We start from the raw sequence: 16,027 nt of genomic DNA, 5'->3' as shown, positions 1-16,027 counted from the left end.
CCACCTGCTGGATACTTACTGTAGAAGAGTTCTGCCCATGAAGTGAAGGTCTTTGAGGGCAAGACCAGGAGTCTTTTCTTTGGCATCAGGAAGTGATGCGGACTAGTGGGAGGAAGAAGGAAGAGACTGGCGCTCACTCTCGGGCTCTTTCCTCTGGACTCTGGTGGAGAGCGGAGCTAGAAATGTGCTCTCCCTTTAATAGATAGGAATCTAGGCCTTTCTCTCTCTCTTTATCAAATTCTTGTTTTCCTTAATAAATGCTTAAAAGTCTAACTCTTGCTAAAGCTTATAATTTATTGGCGACCACTCATTAGATATTTTAGACAGACTAGCTAGAATTTTAGCCCTTAACAGATGGCGACCAAACTCTTCTACAGTAAGTATCCAGCAGGTGGCGTTATTCCAATCGTTACAACCACCATCATCATCAAAATTGCTAACATTTATACAGCACTTACTACATGCCGGACACTGTGCTAAGTTTTTTACAAATATCATCTCAGTTGATTCTCACAGAACCCTGGAAGATAGATGCTATTATTATCCCCATTTTACAGATAAGGAAACAAAGTGACTCACCTAATATCACACAGCTAACAAGTTGTCTGAATTTAGATTTGAACTCAGGTCTTCCTGACTCCCAGCCCAGAACTCTATCCACAGCACCACCTAGGTGCTCTAAAAATCTTATATTATGATGAATAAAAGTGATTATTTATTCCTACTCTGGAAAGTAACAGGTACTATCTAACCTAACAAAACCATAAATAAACATGTTACTTTTGTGGATATGCTCAATCCAATCCAATTACATCCCATGCAATAAACAGTCATTAACCACCTACTATGTGCCAAGGTCTGGGGATACAAAGAAAATGATAAATCATGCCTCCCCTCAAGGAACTTACATTTTACTTAGAGGTAAAATATTTAAATAAATAAGTAAACACAAGATCATTTGAGCAGGAGAAGAGAGGAACTAGGGGATGCTTCCAGTAAGAGGTGGTACAAGATATGTCTTGAAATTAGCTAAAGAAAGTGAGAAGGAGAGATGGGGGAGGCTAGCATTTCAGGCATAGGAAACAGTCTAAGCAATGGTGAAGAGGTATGAGACTGAATGTTGAACTTGGAAGATAGTAAGTAAATCTGTTTGGTTGGATTTAGAAGGCATGCCTTGAGGGATTGTGAATTAAGACTAGGAAAGTAAACTGGAATCAGATTGTTAAGGGATTTAAACTACAAGCAGAGGAACTGATATTTTATCAAGTCAGGAAGCATTTATTAGGTTTCTACTATATGCCATGTACTGTGCTAAATTGGAGGGGCGGGTGAGATACAAAGAAAGACATAAAGTCATTCAGTCAATAAGCATTAAATGCTTATTATATGCCAGGTGCCTTGCTAAAAACAGTTATCCCAAAGATCTCTCTCCTCTGCATTCTAATGGGGGAGACAATGCAAACAACTAAGTACTGACAACATTACAGAGTAAATTGGAGATCATCTCAGAGGAAAAAAACAAGCATTGAAGGATCCCAGGAAAGACTTCTTTCAGAAGGTAGAATTTTAACTTGTTCTTGTTTGTTCTTCATTCTCAAAGAGGACCATGACATTAGGAGGTGATGGCATGACTTGCAATGAACTGGATTTAAGGAGGAAAGGCTGTGCAAGGTCACCAACCTCACTCTCCCCTCCAGAGTCATCTTGGTATAGTGACAAGATATACCTCAGGACAACTGGAGATGGCCCCAGCTGTTTTTGTTTGTTTGTTTGTTTATTTTTGTCCATTCTAGCAATTTAATTACAGCCATGTAATTTTTACTCTTGCATTTTCACAATTGTTTCTTCCTTATATTTGCCCTTTTCCTTTCCTACTTGGCAAGATTTGGCTTTCTGTTCAAGGACCTTTTTGTGATCTTTCTCCAGTTTTAGCCTTGTGATAACCACTTTGCTGGGATGAATGCCCACATGGCCAGTTGTGCCATTAGCCTTCTCCCACTACACATGCTCAGTGTAGATCACATACTTCTTTCTGTAAATGTGGACTACCTTGCCAATCTGCTGTGCTTTGCAGTGTCCTCAAACTACCTAGACTTTTTCATCTTTTCAAATGGGCATGTAACAGGCATTGTACTCCTGCCTCAGCTCCTTCAAAAGAGGAGAAGACATAATCTTCCTCTGTATATGGGATGGGGCATTGAAATGCCTCTTGCGATTCTTGCTCTGGTCAGATGTCACAAAAAGATTGAACTTCATTTTGACCTCAGAGCCACTGTGGAAGAGAAGAGGCTGAGGAGCTACTCCCACCTCCTGAGGAAGGTGGGGGGAAATGGCCCCAGATCTTTTTAGGGTATTTGGAGTTAAGTGATTTATCCAGGGTTACACAGTAAGCATCTGAGGTGAGATTTGAACTCGGGTCCTCCCAACTTCAGGGTCAGTGCTCTATCCACTGTTTGCCTAGCTGCCCCAGAATTTTAACCAAGTATTGAAAGGAGCCAAGGAGGCCTTGAGATGGAGATGAGAAGTGAGAGCATTCCAGGCATGAAGAAACAGCTGGTGTATAGGCATGGGGAAGTGGAAACATAGAGCATGACGTACAAGGAACAAGGAGGAGGTCAGTGTTGCTTTAGCAAAGAGTACAAAGAAGGGAGTAAACACAATAAGAAATCACTAAAGCTTCTTGAATGAGAGGGGGTGATTTGGCCAGACCTGTACTTTAGGAAGATTATTCTAGTAGCTATGTTTCAGTGTAGGCATATATGTGGTGCTTATACAGGAATGATCACAAATTTGTCAAGGGGTGAATTGGCAGGGAGATCACCTGGGGTACTTTTCCAATAGTGCATAGAAGAAATGAAGAGATCCAGAACTTGGTAGTGGCCATGGTAGTGTACATAAGAAGAGAGAGGCAAGTGAAGTTGGAGACATAATCTAGACAAGACTTAAGAACTGATTTAATACATGCTATCTTGCTTAACAGAATGAGACCTTCTTGAGGGCAGGAATTATTTTGGTTTTGTCTTTGTATACTGAGGACCCAGTACAACTTGTCAAACATAGTAGGTGCTTAATGAATACTTGTTGGTTGATGAATTGAGTGATGGGAAATGAGGGAAAGTGAATTGTTGGACACTATTCTGAAACTGCCTGCTAGAGTAACTGGAAAGATGGCTGTCCTCAACAGAAATGGGAAGGGTTGTTTTTCTCTTCTCTTTGATGGGTTCTTTCCATTTGCAAATGTTAATCACACCCAGTTCAAGGGAAGTCTTTCTTTTCAACAGTAAATTTTTAGCATCCACAGTTCATATCCTTAGTGTAGTCTGTCAACATGGTCCTTTCCTTTCTCATATAGTATAGTGCACCTGGACACACACTGAACAATTCCTGGCACATATTAGCTCTTAATAAATGATTGACTGCCTATATAAACATAACTTGACGACATTGAGATTTCACTGCAGTACTGCCTGTATCTCACAAAAAATCATGTGCTCCCCACCCCCCAACAGGGCAACGATCCATTTGGCATCTGGAAAGTAAATAACTAAGGGAGGTCCAGCTTCCACTCTGCAGCCACAATCCAGGCTCTCAGGAGATGCATTTTGATGAACTCAGACACCTCCAAAAATGCCGGCAAACATAAGAAATAAAAATGGCCTAGCTGTCACAATAAAAGAACAGCATATGTGGTTTAACCGAATTTGTCTGGAGTCCAATTAAGCAATAAGACACGATAGGGTGTGTCATATTACAGGGCCATTAATGCAGGCCTCTGGAGCCCTATGAGGCATAAGGCCAAAGCCAAGTGCATTAATGGGCCAATAATGTATGCTTGGTCATGTCCTACTGCCATTAGAATATGAATCTTCCCTATGAAAAGAATATCAAACCAAATTTTTAAATAGTTAGAACCCTTACTGATCATTTTCACTGCCTTTTTTATGGGTTTTTTTTTTTCCAGTAAAGAACAGAGTTCAAAGACTGCAGGAGCTCCTAAGTCATTTGCCGTCATTTGAGCATCTACTACATGCAAAAAACTATGCCTTAAAACAGGGATTCTTAACCTGCAGTCCATGAACTTAAACAAATGATAACTATATTTCAATATCATTGGATTCCTTAGTAATGTTATGTATTTAATTTTATGCATTTAAAGATATTGTTCTGGGTGAAGGGGGAAGAGTCCATTGGCTTCACCAGATGGCTGAAGAGGACCTGGACACAAAAAAAGTGGAACACCCCTGACTTAGTAGATAATATCTAATTTATCCATGATAATTGCCCAAATGTATCTAGCCACTTCCTTCTGAAACACCCAAAACTGACCTTCCCATCACCAAGGGGAGAACTTGCAGCAATTCTGCCTCCACCTCTTCTAGAGAATTAGACCCTTTTTTATTTTCAGGTTTCCCTTTGTTTTTAGTGGAGTAGCCAAAATTTCCTAATGTTTGACACATGGATATCTATGCAGTAATGATCAGAAGATGGGAGCTTAGAGATCATTAAATCCAACCCTTTTATTTTCTAGATGAAGAAAGGGAGATCCACAGAGGCAAGTCACTTCAAGGTCCCTAAGGTTTTAAATAGCAGAGGTAGTCAGAGAATATCAGAACTGGAATGGACTTCAGAGGCATGAAAAGAGCCCATAACTGGTCCAGAATTCTTTTTATAAAATCACAGTCAAGTGGTCATATAGACTGATCTTGAAATCTTCCAGTAAGGGACATATCATGTCTCCTAATTCTAAATCCATTTCTCTTTCCATTATATCATGATGCTTTTCTACGGGATGGTAGAATTTTAGACCAGGAAACAGGGGTGTGCTGGTGAATGTTTACCAATCATCTCTTGAAGAGCAGAACATTTTCCAGCTTAATCTGCACTATTAGAATTTTCTCTACCATTTTCCTAAATCTATGCAATCACTAAGACAACAAATTAATCTTTGATTTGTAGAATTCACCAATCTCAAGGTGTAAATACTCATGCAGAAAATTAAACAATCAGTTCTCCCAAGCCTACACAAGTTAGCCCATGCCTGGGAGGGGAATGAAAGGTCAACCATGTGAACTCTTTCCTTTTTCAAATTATGAAATCCAAGCCTGGAGAGATGAAGTGACTGGTTCAAGGTGACAAAGTTACTAAGTGAGAGCCAGCTTTCAAATCCAGGCTTTCAGACTACAAATCCAGCACATTTTCCATAGCACAAAGCTAAAAGTAAAGTAAAAATTGGACACATCCCATTTCCTTCTGGTTAGACAGAGGGATTATGAATCACATTCATCTATGTCTCAATGATGACATTAGCCTTAAGTGGTAAAACTGAGCCACAGCACCCACACCTTATTACCAAATAGTTATAGAACAGTGCAGTTTGTGCTGAGTGCCTTGACTTGTATAGGCTTCAGAATTTTTCAGTGCACATTTCCTTCCCCTGAGGCAGACCTAAAATTACCCCTTTCAGTTTGATTGGCTTGTGGTCTTTGGGGACTCTTGCTCTTTGGTGCCTTACTCGTCAGGCTCCCTCACTTTTTACTTTTATTATGGGGTCATTCAAGATATGAGTGAATTAAATGAATGAATGCAGGCATTTCAGTGCTAGGAAGGTATATAGTGAGCACTCAAATATTTTTTCAAGACACCCATTTAATTCACTTTTTTTTTTTTTGCACGGAGCAATGGGGGTTAAGCGACTTGCCCAGGGTCACACAGCTAGTAAGTGTCAAGTGTCTGAGGCTGGATTTGAACTCAGGTCCTCCTGAATCCAGGGCTGGTGCTTTATCTACTGCGCCACCTAGCCACCCCTTAATTCACATTTAAATGCTGAGACCGGTCTGTGAAGCTCCTTCCAGCCTTGTTAAGATATGTCAGCCAGGCTGTTCTGGCCTCCTTTGACTATTTCACCAAAAGGCCACTTGAGATGTCAAATGATTTTTATTTGGTGGAAGTCAGGGTTTTCTTTGGAAATCAAATCTGTATCAGTGCAACAATCAGTTCTCCCCATGAAAGTACAATTAATAGGCATTTTTGACTTTCTAAAATACCTACTGACCTTGTTCCCCAAATCTCCTCCTGTCCCTGCCCTTCTAAGCCCCAAGGTTTTATCTGAAATCTCACAAAATTACCTCTAAATTTATTTTCAAATGCATATAGACTGGCATTGGCCTGTTAGTTTCTTTGACATAGGAAATGCTCCCTAGCAAACCACATTGGCATTTTCCTCTGCAACTTATGGTCTCAGAGAATTGCCTAGAGGACTAAGACATTATATGATTTGCCCAAGATCCCACAGGCAGTATGAGTCAGAAACAGGATTTGAACTCATGTCTTCCTGATTCCAAGGTAAGCTTTCTATTTCCTATACCACAGCTACTTTTCAAGTGGAAATTGATGATGAGGAAGATTTTTTGTTTGTTTGTTTTAAATGCCAGTATGACTTCTCAGTGGTTAAACGTTACTTTAGCTATCTTTTGGCATCCACTCACACTTCCTTGGAATTCATAAGTGTAGGTTACTAAACACAGCCCTGCATCAAAAGATTCCCCAAATATCTTCTTACAACAAAAAAGGGCAAAGGGGAAATTACACATGCAAGCTAGATGTTCCTGTTTTGAAAGTCATAAATTGCTGGCCCTGAAATGACCATAAAAGTAAAGGTCATGGGGCATTTGATCAGATCTGCCATATTGTTTGGCATTAATAAATGTGTGTTAATGGATAAATGTGAATAGTCCAGGACCTGCTTAGAATGATTTTCAACTTTCTCCCTGTTGACCTAAAGGAAGACCATTCATTTTATTTTTTTCTTTTCTTTTCTTTTTTTTTTTTGTACAACAATTAGGATTAAGTGACTTTCCCAAGGTCACACAGCTAGTAAGTGTCAAGTGTCTGAGGCCAGATTTGAACTCTGGGCCTCCTGAATCCAGGGATAGTGATTTATCCACTGTGTCACCTAACTGCCCACGAAGACCATTCATTTTCCAATCCTTCAACAGGAGCTGTCTTCAATGTAAGTTCCTTGAGACAAAAACGGTCTTTTGCGTCTTTTTGTATGCCCCATGCTTAGCACACTGCCTGGCAAAAGGTAGGTACCTAATAATGTTTATTGATTGATCAGAAAGACTATGCAGCATTGTAGATTGAAATTCAGCTTTGGAATCAGAAAGTTCAAGGTTTAAATCCTCCTTCTGACAGAATTCTTGCTTATCTTCCATCAGTAGAGCATTTCCTCACCAGGGTTTGCCTACATTGATGATCTATTAAGTTTAAAATATAATACTATTTCGCACTCATCTCTTGACTGAAGAGGCAAAAGCTAAAGCACTGAAAGCCCATGCCCTTCCTTGTCTTAGAGGTAAGACAAAAGGGAAGGAATTTAAAAGGGTATAGCCTCAGTTATGGACACGCACAATTATTTGATCTGTGGCATAGCACTTTGAGGTTTGCAGAGCTTCCCTGTTTATCTTCTTTGATTCTCATAATAGTTGTGGAAGTTAGGTGCCATTATTATCCTCATTTTACAGGTAAGGCTACTGGGACTGAGGTCAAGTGACTTTCCCATGGTCACACAGCTGGTCTCTGAGACAGGATTTGAATTCAGGTTTTCTTGACTTCAAATTCAGTACTCTATCTACCCTCTCTCTCTCTCTCTCTCTCTCTCTCTCTCTCTCTCTCTCTCTCTCTCTCTCTCTCTGTGTGTGTGTGTGTGTGTGTGTGTGTGTGTGTGTGTGTGTGTGTATGAGAGAGAGAGAGAGAGAGAAAGAGAGAGAGAGAGAGAGAGAGAGAGAGAGAGAGAGAGAGAGAGAGAGAGAGAGAGATCGATTCAGTATAGAAATAACAAGAAGAAGAGGAGGGAACTTTTAAATTGAATTGAACGACTGGATTTGCTTTCCTCTCATCATTTCTTTGGGCTTGCCTTCTGAAAATGTGCTTAAAGAAAGGATCATATATTTGGACTTGCAAGTAACCAAGAAAAGTTTCAAGTCTGACTTCTTCAGTTTGCAAATAGGGAAAATATGACCCAGAAAAGTAATTTACCTAAGTTCAGACAGGTAGAAAGTGGAAGAAGGTAAAATTAAAACCCATATCCTCTGACTCCAAAGTCAACATTCTTTCTTTTGTGCCATGAGAGTTGTCAGTTACATTGGGAGAGGTCATTGGGCACATAATTATCTGACTTCTTGATTTTTTCTCTTGTCATTGGGACAGGTTAACTCTCAAGGCTGAGAAATGTAGCCTATGATATGTAAATATTACATGTTCCCCAACATCCTCCATCATTTCCCACTGAAACTGAATGAGGTATCTATTTGTAGCACAGAACTTCCATCAACAAGGAGGGTTCGCCTCATCAGGGGTTTCAAGAATGCATATCTTCAGTGAAGTGCTTTGAGATCCAGAGATCAAAGACACTTTTAAGCACATCATATAATGATTATCATTAATGAGTATGAGACAGCAAGCCCTAAACTCCCAAATTTTCAAAGCAACAAGAACAGCACAGCTTTAATGGGACTTTGAAGTCAGCTAAGTCTCCAGGTATTTTCATTATAGAAACTCAAAGCTAATTAAGGAAAACGATCTGGGCCAATGTTTAATTATGTTGGCCTGTCTCCCTGTGTCATGTGCATTTGTCTGAATGTGGAGAGATGTCAACTCAATTGTACCAAAAGACTGAACTGGGACCAGTCAGCAGATTTCATTTTGAGCAAAACAGTTCAGGGTTGGGCTGTTTTTTAAAGGTATTTTAAGGAACTCTTTATTAAATAGTGGCTATGATTTTTAAAGTCTATCCCCCTAAAATTTTACTTCACAGACTTTTCAGAGCAAATGTTTCATCTGTTTTTAAGCTACAGTAAGACATTCATACATCTACTTTGGGAAACATCACATAAACTCTGATGTAGTCCTGAGCAGGGACAAATAGCCCTGACACTTTGTCTAAGGTCAGGTGTCTAACAGAAAAAGTGTTTATAAAGCAGAGAAAAAATAAGTTAGACTGGTCAAGGAGGTTTGTGAATTCAGCATGTATAGAAGTAGGTGCTTACTACTTCCTTTTGCTTCCATTGTCCTTCACCAGATCATTAGTGAATAAAAGAATACACATTTATAAAACACCTACTACTTGCCAGACACTATGATTGGTACTAGGGATAAAAATTTTAAAATGAGGTAATTACTGACCTTCAGGAACATATATTTTAGTCAGGGATCAAAAAAATGCCTGGGAGAATATTGGCCAGAGAAGGAGTTTTGGTCTGTGGATTAATGAGGATTGGGAATAGATCCCTGAATTGTCATTCAGTTACAACTTTTCTAGTGGTGTTGATTTGATCACCCTTTCCAGAGCCAGAGCAAGAAGGCAAAGGGCATAGGGGAGGGGAAGGGGACCATAGCTGGCAAGGAAAATAGCAAGAGACCAGGTGAGTGGCTAGATGAAAAGTCAAATCTATAAATAGCATCTCAGGACAGCTAGGAAGAGTAGGTTAAGATGAACTTTTATTCCTACAACCTGCTATCCTCATCTCCCAATTGGGACAACTCAGACACAGAAGAGTGACAAAACTGAGTAGATTAATTCCTCCAAGATTAAGATTTCCTGATGGCAGAATGGAGATGCCACGGAGCTTCAGGTTAGATGAATCATGCCTTTTATATTAACTGGTAGTGTACTGGGTCTGCTACACATCTTCAGTATCACACTCCAGTGCTCACTTTTGATACTGACTTACAGACAGCAAGGAAATTCATGACTTTCCAACTTCTCTCTGTACATCTCCCATCAACTTGCTGAGTTGCAGGTTGTTATTTCATTAGTCTCATGGGGCAAGCCCATCTGACCAGTGTCTCATTATAGCAAAGACTAGTGTCCTCCTGAAAGGAGAGGAAGGAACCCCTGGGGAGGAGGGAGCTAGTAACTAGGAACTCTTTAATTGCTTACAACCGGTTGTCCAGGACAGTTGAGCAATGTAACTTTGTTATAGTTTGTAAAAAGAGGACTCTAAAGTTTAAAAATGAAAAAAAAAGATGGAGTTCCTAATATACAGAATCAATCACAGATTCCTTGCTGGTAAGAAAGAGTAGCCAGTATTATACAGTGCTCTTGTGAGAGCCAAGCTAATACTGTAGAGTAGTGACTTATGTGTGGGTTCATAAAATCCACTTCACAGGTACAGGATGGGGACAGTGAGGCTAGACAAAATTCCTGTGGAACTGATCTGAGAGTTTTAATGGATTGAAAAGTCAATATAGATCAGCAATGTGGCATGGCAGCCAAAAAAATAATGCTATACAAAGATGCATTAAGAGAGACACAAAGGCCAAAAGGAGGTGATATTTCTGCTGCTGTGTGTTGTAGTTAGCCTCTACCAGCAGTACTGATCAGATTGGGATGCCATATCTTAGAAGAGATGTTAATATTCAGGAGACCCATCCAAAAGAGGGCAACCAGCTTGAGGAAGTAATTAGACCCTAGGCCAAATGAGAATCTGTTTCAGAAACTGGAGAAGAGAAGACTCAGGGATGAGTGTGGCCATAATAACTGTCATCAAAGACTGTCATAGAAGAGTCATTAGATCCATTTCACTCATCTTCAGTGGGCAGGACTAAGAACAATTAGAAGTTTCAGGGAGGCAGACTATTAACTAAACTCAAGCCAAGGTATTGAAAAGTTCAGTGGTAGTGTAATTTTTTATTCTCAGGTTTGCCCATTCATAAAAACCTTGCCTTTGACCTTACCCTTGAGCTACTCTTCCATTTCTTTCTCCCTTGGACTATTAAACTTGTTAAAAGAGTACAAACAAATGAAATCCATATTAATCAGTCTCTTTTTAAAAATTGAATAGTATTTTATTTTTTCCAATTACATGTAAATACCATTTTCATCAGTCATTTTTAAATTTTTTCCAAATTTTTCTTCCTATCCCTCCCCCAAGACAGTAAGCAATCTGATAAAGATTTTACATGTGAAATCATGTAAAACATATTTCCATATTAGTCATGTTGTGAAAGAAGAAACAGAACAAAAAGGAAAAATCCATGGGGAAAAAAACAAAAAAAATTGAAAATATTATGCTTTGATCTGTGTTTAAACTCAATCAGTTCTTTTGCTGGATGTGGATAGTATTTTCCATCATGAGTCCTTTGGAATTGTCTTGAATCGTCACATTGCTGAGAAGAGCTAAGTCCTTCATAGTTGATAATCCCATGATTCTGCTATTACTTTGTGCAATGTTCTCCTGGTTCTGCTCACTTCACTTAGCATTTATTCATGTAAGTCTTTCTAGTTATAAAGCATTCTCTTCAGTTAGTCAAGAAGTACTTCTGTTATGGTATAAAGATTAAAAAAAAAAAGAGTCCCTGACCTCAAGGAGCTTACTTTCTAAGAACACAAGTATGAGATTTGTTTTGTTTTTTACAATTAATGGCCTGCCAAAGAAATCAAAATCATCTATAATTATATGAAAAAGTGCTCTAGGTCACTATTGATCAGAGTAATGCAAATTAAGACAACTCTAGGGTATCACCCCACACCTATCAGAGTGGCAAATATAACAAAAATGGAAAATATTGGATGTGGGAGGGAATTTGGGGAAGCTGAGATGATACTGGAAAGACTCGTGTGAGCTGATGTATAGTGAGTGACATGAGCAGAACCAAGAGAACATAATGCAAAAAAGACAGCAATATCATTTGATAAAGAACTGTGAATGCCTTAGTTATTCTCAACAATACAATGATCTAAGACAATCCCAAAGGACCATTGATGAAACATACTATCCACCTCCCAAGAAAGAACTGATATTGATGAAACAGACTGAAGCATGCCATTTTCACTTTCTTTAATTTTTTCTTTTATTCAAGTTTTCTTGTATAAAATGAGTAATGTGGTAATGTTTCACATAATTGTACATGTATAACCCATATTTGATTGCTTACTACCTCAGTGAGGGGGTAGGGGAGGGAGGGAAGGAGGGATAAAAATTGGAACTCAAAACTATAAATACAAAATTTTGTTACTTAAAAAACAATTAATGATCTGCTTTCCTATCCACCAACTCTCTCCACAACCACTTTGTAATCTGACTTTTATTCCCATTGTTCTATTAATACAACTCTCTCAAAGTTACCAGTCTGTTCACTGTAAAATGAAATTATCTTTTTGTTATATTCTCCTTCACCTCTGAAAAGCATTAGAAGCTATTGAACATCTCTTCTTTCTTGATACTCTACACACTTGGCTTCTATAGGACCACACATGTCTTTCTGTTCTCCTCTGTCTCCATTTCTTCCTCTAATCAAAAGAAACAAGTATGAAGAATTCACAGAACTATGGAAAGATTTAGATCATAGATTCATATATTTAGAATCAGAAAGGAACTTTATAACTCAGCTAGGGCACCCCTCTCATTTTACATATAAGGAAACTAAGGTTATAAGAAGTTAACTGAATTGAAGCAATACAAAATCTGCACAGCCAAGATTACAATACACATGATGACTATAATAATGAAGATGTGCTCAAAATCAAATTAATTGGAATAATTGATCTCATAGATTTAGAGCTAGATGGTACCATAGGGTCATTGAGTCTAACTTCCTTCTTTTATAATTGAGGAAAGTGGTCCACAGAAATAAAGTAACTTAGGGTCATACCACTAGGAAGTATCTGAGGCATAATTTGAACTCACTTCTTCCCAATTCCATATCCAACAATATACACTACACTATACTGGCTTTCTGCCATCTCAGTCCCAGAGAAGGAATGATGAAGCACCTTCCCTTCTCTTAATATAGATTTAAAGAATTTCATCATGTTATATCATCTATATTGGATGTCTATAGGATGTCATCCTGACTCTGTTGGATTGGCTTGAATATTTTTCTTTGTACAGAGATCTTGTTGCATGGTAGATAAAGGATAAACATCCACTTTCAGTGCCATCCATCATCTTTGAACTGCAAGGGTCAAGGCTATGTATATATATTGTCATGGATGCTAGACAAGAGTTGCTGAATACATTAGTAGAGAGAGTTTCCTCATTAGGAGATTCTTATCCTAGTGAAATTGCAGGTTTGGATAACATACTCATACACACACACACACACACACACACACACACACACACACACACACACACACACACACACTTTGTAATAAGGGAGAGTTCCATGTGATTGTAAGGGCCAAATTTAATATGGGGAATTAATTGGGCAGCTTGCCGTAATATTGGGATAAGGAAAGAGATTAACAGGCTCGTTCAGAAAAAAAACAAAACAGGGTTTATTGATGGGAACAAATTTAAAACACAAGTAAGGTTAATAAAATAGGGACCAAGAAAAAAGGAATAAGGGAAGAAAAATTATACGACCTGCAATCATACCACCACCCAAACTCAGTAGTTCTCAAAGAGCAAACACCTACATCCTGTCTCTCCCTCTCTCCCACCAGAATGAATGTCTCTTCCCTTCCTAGTTCCACTCTCCCTCCCCCATAGGGGAGGTCCTTCAAGCTGATTGGTTGAAAATGGTCTCTTGCTGACGTCAATAGTACACCAACATTCAGGGCCTGCCAGGTGTGGCCTCCATCCAATCATCCTTAAGTAGGTACTTAGTTTCTCATTCTCACCCAATTCAAACAATACTAAATCAATCAGGTGGGGCCCCAGGTATCTGCCAAATTCCATTATTTTATCACGTGATAAAGTTAGTGGAATTTACTATGGTTTAAAAACATAAGGAATCATTTTTAAAAAAATTTTCAAACTTAGTACCATAAGCCATTGAAAAGGGCATGTAATTGAGATGTTCATCTGTAACATGAGATGACACTGTCCATGTTATACAGGTACTATAATATTGAGTTCATTTTAAAATTATGAGCCAGAGGGGGCATATGGAGCATAGTATTCTATGTCCCCTGAATGGTTCTCCAAGGAAACCAAGATGGAGAATGGGAAAACATCTAAAAGAATATTTTATCAGTATCAATTTTACCAGAATCTCTGGGAGCAAATTTTAGTAAGCCAAATAGAATCATAATACGCAGGAAATTTTTAAATGAGGAGAGGAAGGGAAGGAAAGAGAGAGAGACAGAGAGAGAGAGAGAGAGAGAGAGAGAGAGAGAGAGAGGGGGGGGGGGAAGGAGGGAGAGAGAGAGAATGAACATATATCACAAGTTTTCATGAAATCAAAGGAGGCATGTTGGGCCTATATGTTTCCATAAAGAAATATCTGTTTGGGTTTGGGACCCCAGCAATACATCTCGGGTTCACTTTTTCAATGTTGGAAGGGGTTTTCCATTCAAAAGCCCTCAGGCAAATGAAGCTAGTCATGCTTCCCCTAGAGAAAACAAGCTGAATAAATGATGCTATTTTGGTGCCAACTAACAGAACTTCATACTAATGTGTTCCCATATTTCAAATCAGTTACATTAATTGTCATGAATCAAAGTATCTATTTGAAATGTTGTCCATTCTTTCAATGGATTACCTAGGATGGATTGTGCTCCCTGATAATTTATGCCAATTATGGAAAGGATTGGGGTAGTCTCTTTGCTTTTCTGTTGGATAAAGTCTCCAATGGCTAAATTCTTCCATTTTTCTGGGGCCCAATGACTAACAACCCAGTTACATTTAACCAGTTAACATTGGATTAGTTCTTGCAAATTATATTTACTTCAAAGATATAGCAAGAGCAAACTTACAAATATTTTCCCTATTCCCTCAGGGGCATAATCCTCTATACACCACCTTGGTTTCTGGGGAGGGTTTAGGTTTATAATTTAGGTTATTTCCTACATAACATGCATCCCACAAAGTTGAGGTTCAAAACCATCTATGTCTGCTTTTGCTGGGATGGGGTTGCAGGACCCTTGATCTTTGAGGCATTGCTGCTAAGCTGGCCACATCTCAGATCCCTACAGTTCATATTCCCAGTAGGATGGAAGACTACTCCCTACACCTAGAATGGAAAAAAAAAATGAATGATAAGCCCAATGACCGAAACCAATTTCTCCAGGTCTCCTGAGTAGGGGAAGATGGAGGCTTGTAGCGCTCTCCCCCTTTACCACATAGTATGAGTGAAGGAGTCACCTTCAACCTTAAATCCAAATGCATCAAAATCCACAGCTGATCCTTAGGCAATTTTAAAGATACTGACCACTCAAGCTGTACATCCAAAGTAAAAATGCTGCTTGCAAACATGTGATAGGTCAGTGCAGACTGCCCACATATATTCCAGTCCTCCAGTCTCCCCAAGGCAGTCCCCTAGCATTTTACAAGAGGGTTATTCCACTTAGGTTCTCTAGACATGAACCAAACCTCAATTATACCTAAAATTACCCTATGAGGTAAGTATTAACATGCATGATAAAACAGAGACTCAGAGAGCTCCAATGACTTTCTCAGGCTAAGATATGTAGTCAATGCCTAAGATGAGATTTTAACGCAGGCCTTCTTGAATCTGGATCCAGCACTTCACTGACTGACTTTACTATGCTGACTCTCAGCATCTCACTTCTCTAGATTATTTCAAAGATCACCAAAGGGAACTTAGCAATCACATTAATCAATTGTCACTGCATCCATGAATATATTTTATCTGACTCTGGTGACATGAAATGATTGACGATAGCAATAGAGAGTCTTACTATCTCCCCACTTACCTTGGGTAATTGATCCCTGCTAATCATTTTTGTATTGTACTTCCCAATCCAGATATCTCTCTTTCTTGGAACAAAGAAAAGAAAAGAAAATTACTTAAGTAGTTTAGCCTTCTTGTTGCTATCCATTATCACCATCCAATCTACTTAGAGCCTTGGTCCTGCAGTCCTAAGCTTTTTTGAATTACTAATTACCCCAAAGACAGCTAAAAACAAACAAGCAAACAGACAAAAATAAACATTTTTATTGTTTTTTGTTGTTGTTATTGCTATCATTTGGATCTTGTCCTTGGAATTTCTTACCAGCTTCACATGATTATGGGCTCTAGGACCCTGTCACAGTCTTTTACAGTGATTTATACACAT

The 16,027-nt window shown here is 38.8% G+C and overlaps 1 pseudogene; it reads right to left on the bottom strand.

The window, feature by feature from the left end:
• Positions 1 to 1,818: 1,818 nt before the first annotated feature.
• LOC122746656 lies at positions 1,819 to 4,457 on the bottom strand (annotated as a pseudogene).
• Positions 4,458 to 16,027: the final 11,570 nt, after the last annotated feature.

Source organism: Dromiciops gliroides, chromosome 1 (assembly GCF_019393635.1).
Source record: "Dromiciops gliroides isolate mDroGli1 chromosome 1, mDroGli1.pri, whole genome shotgun sequence".
Classification (NCBI taxonomy): domain Eukaryota; kingdom Metazoa; phylum Chordata; class Mammalia; order Microbiotheria; family Microbiotheriidae; genus Dromiciops; species Dromiciops gliroides.
Note: the sequence above shows the minus strand (reverse complement) of the source record. Positions and strands in the feature narration are given on the sequence as shown.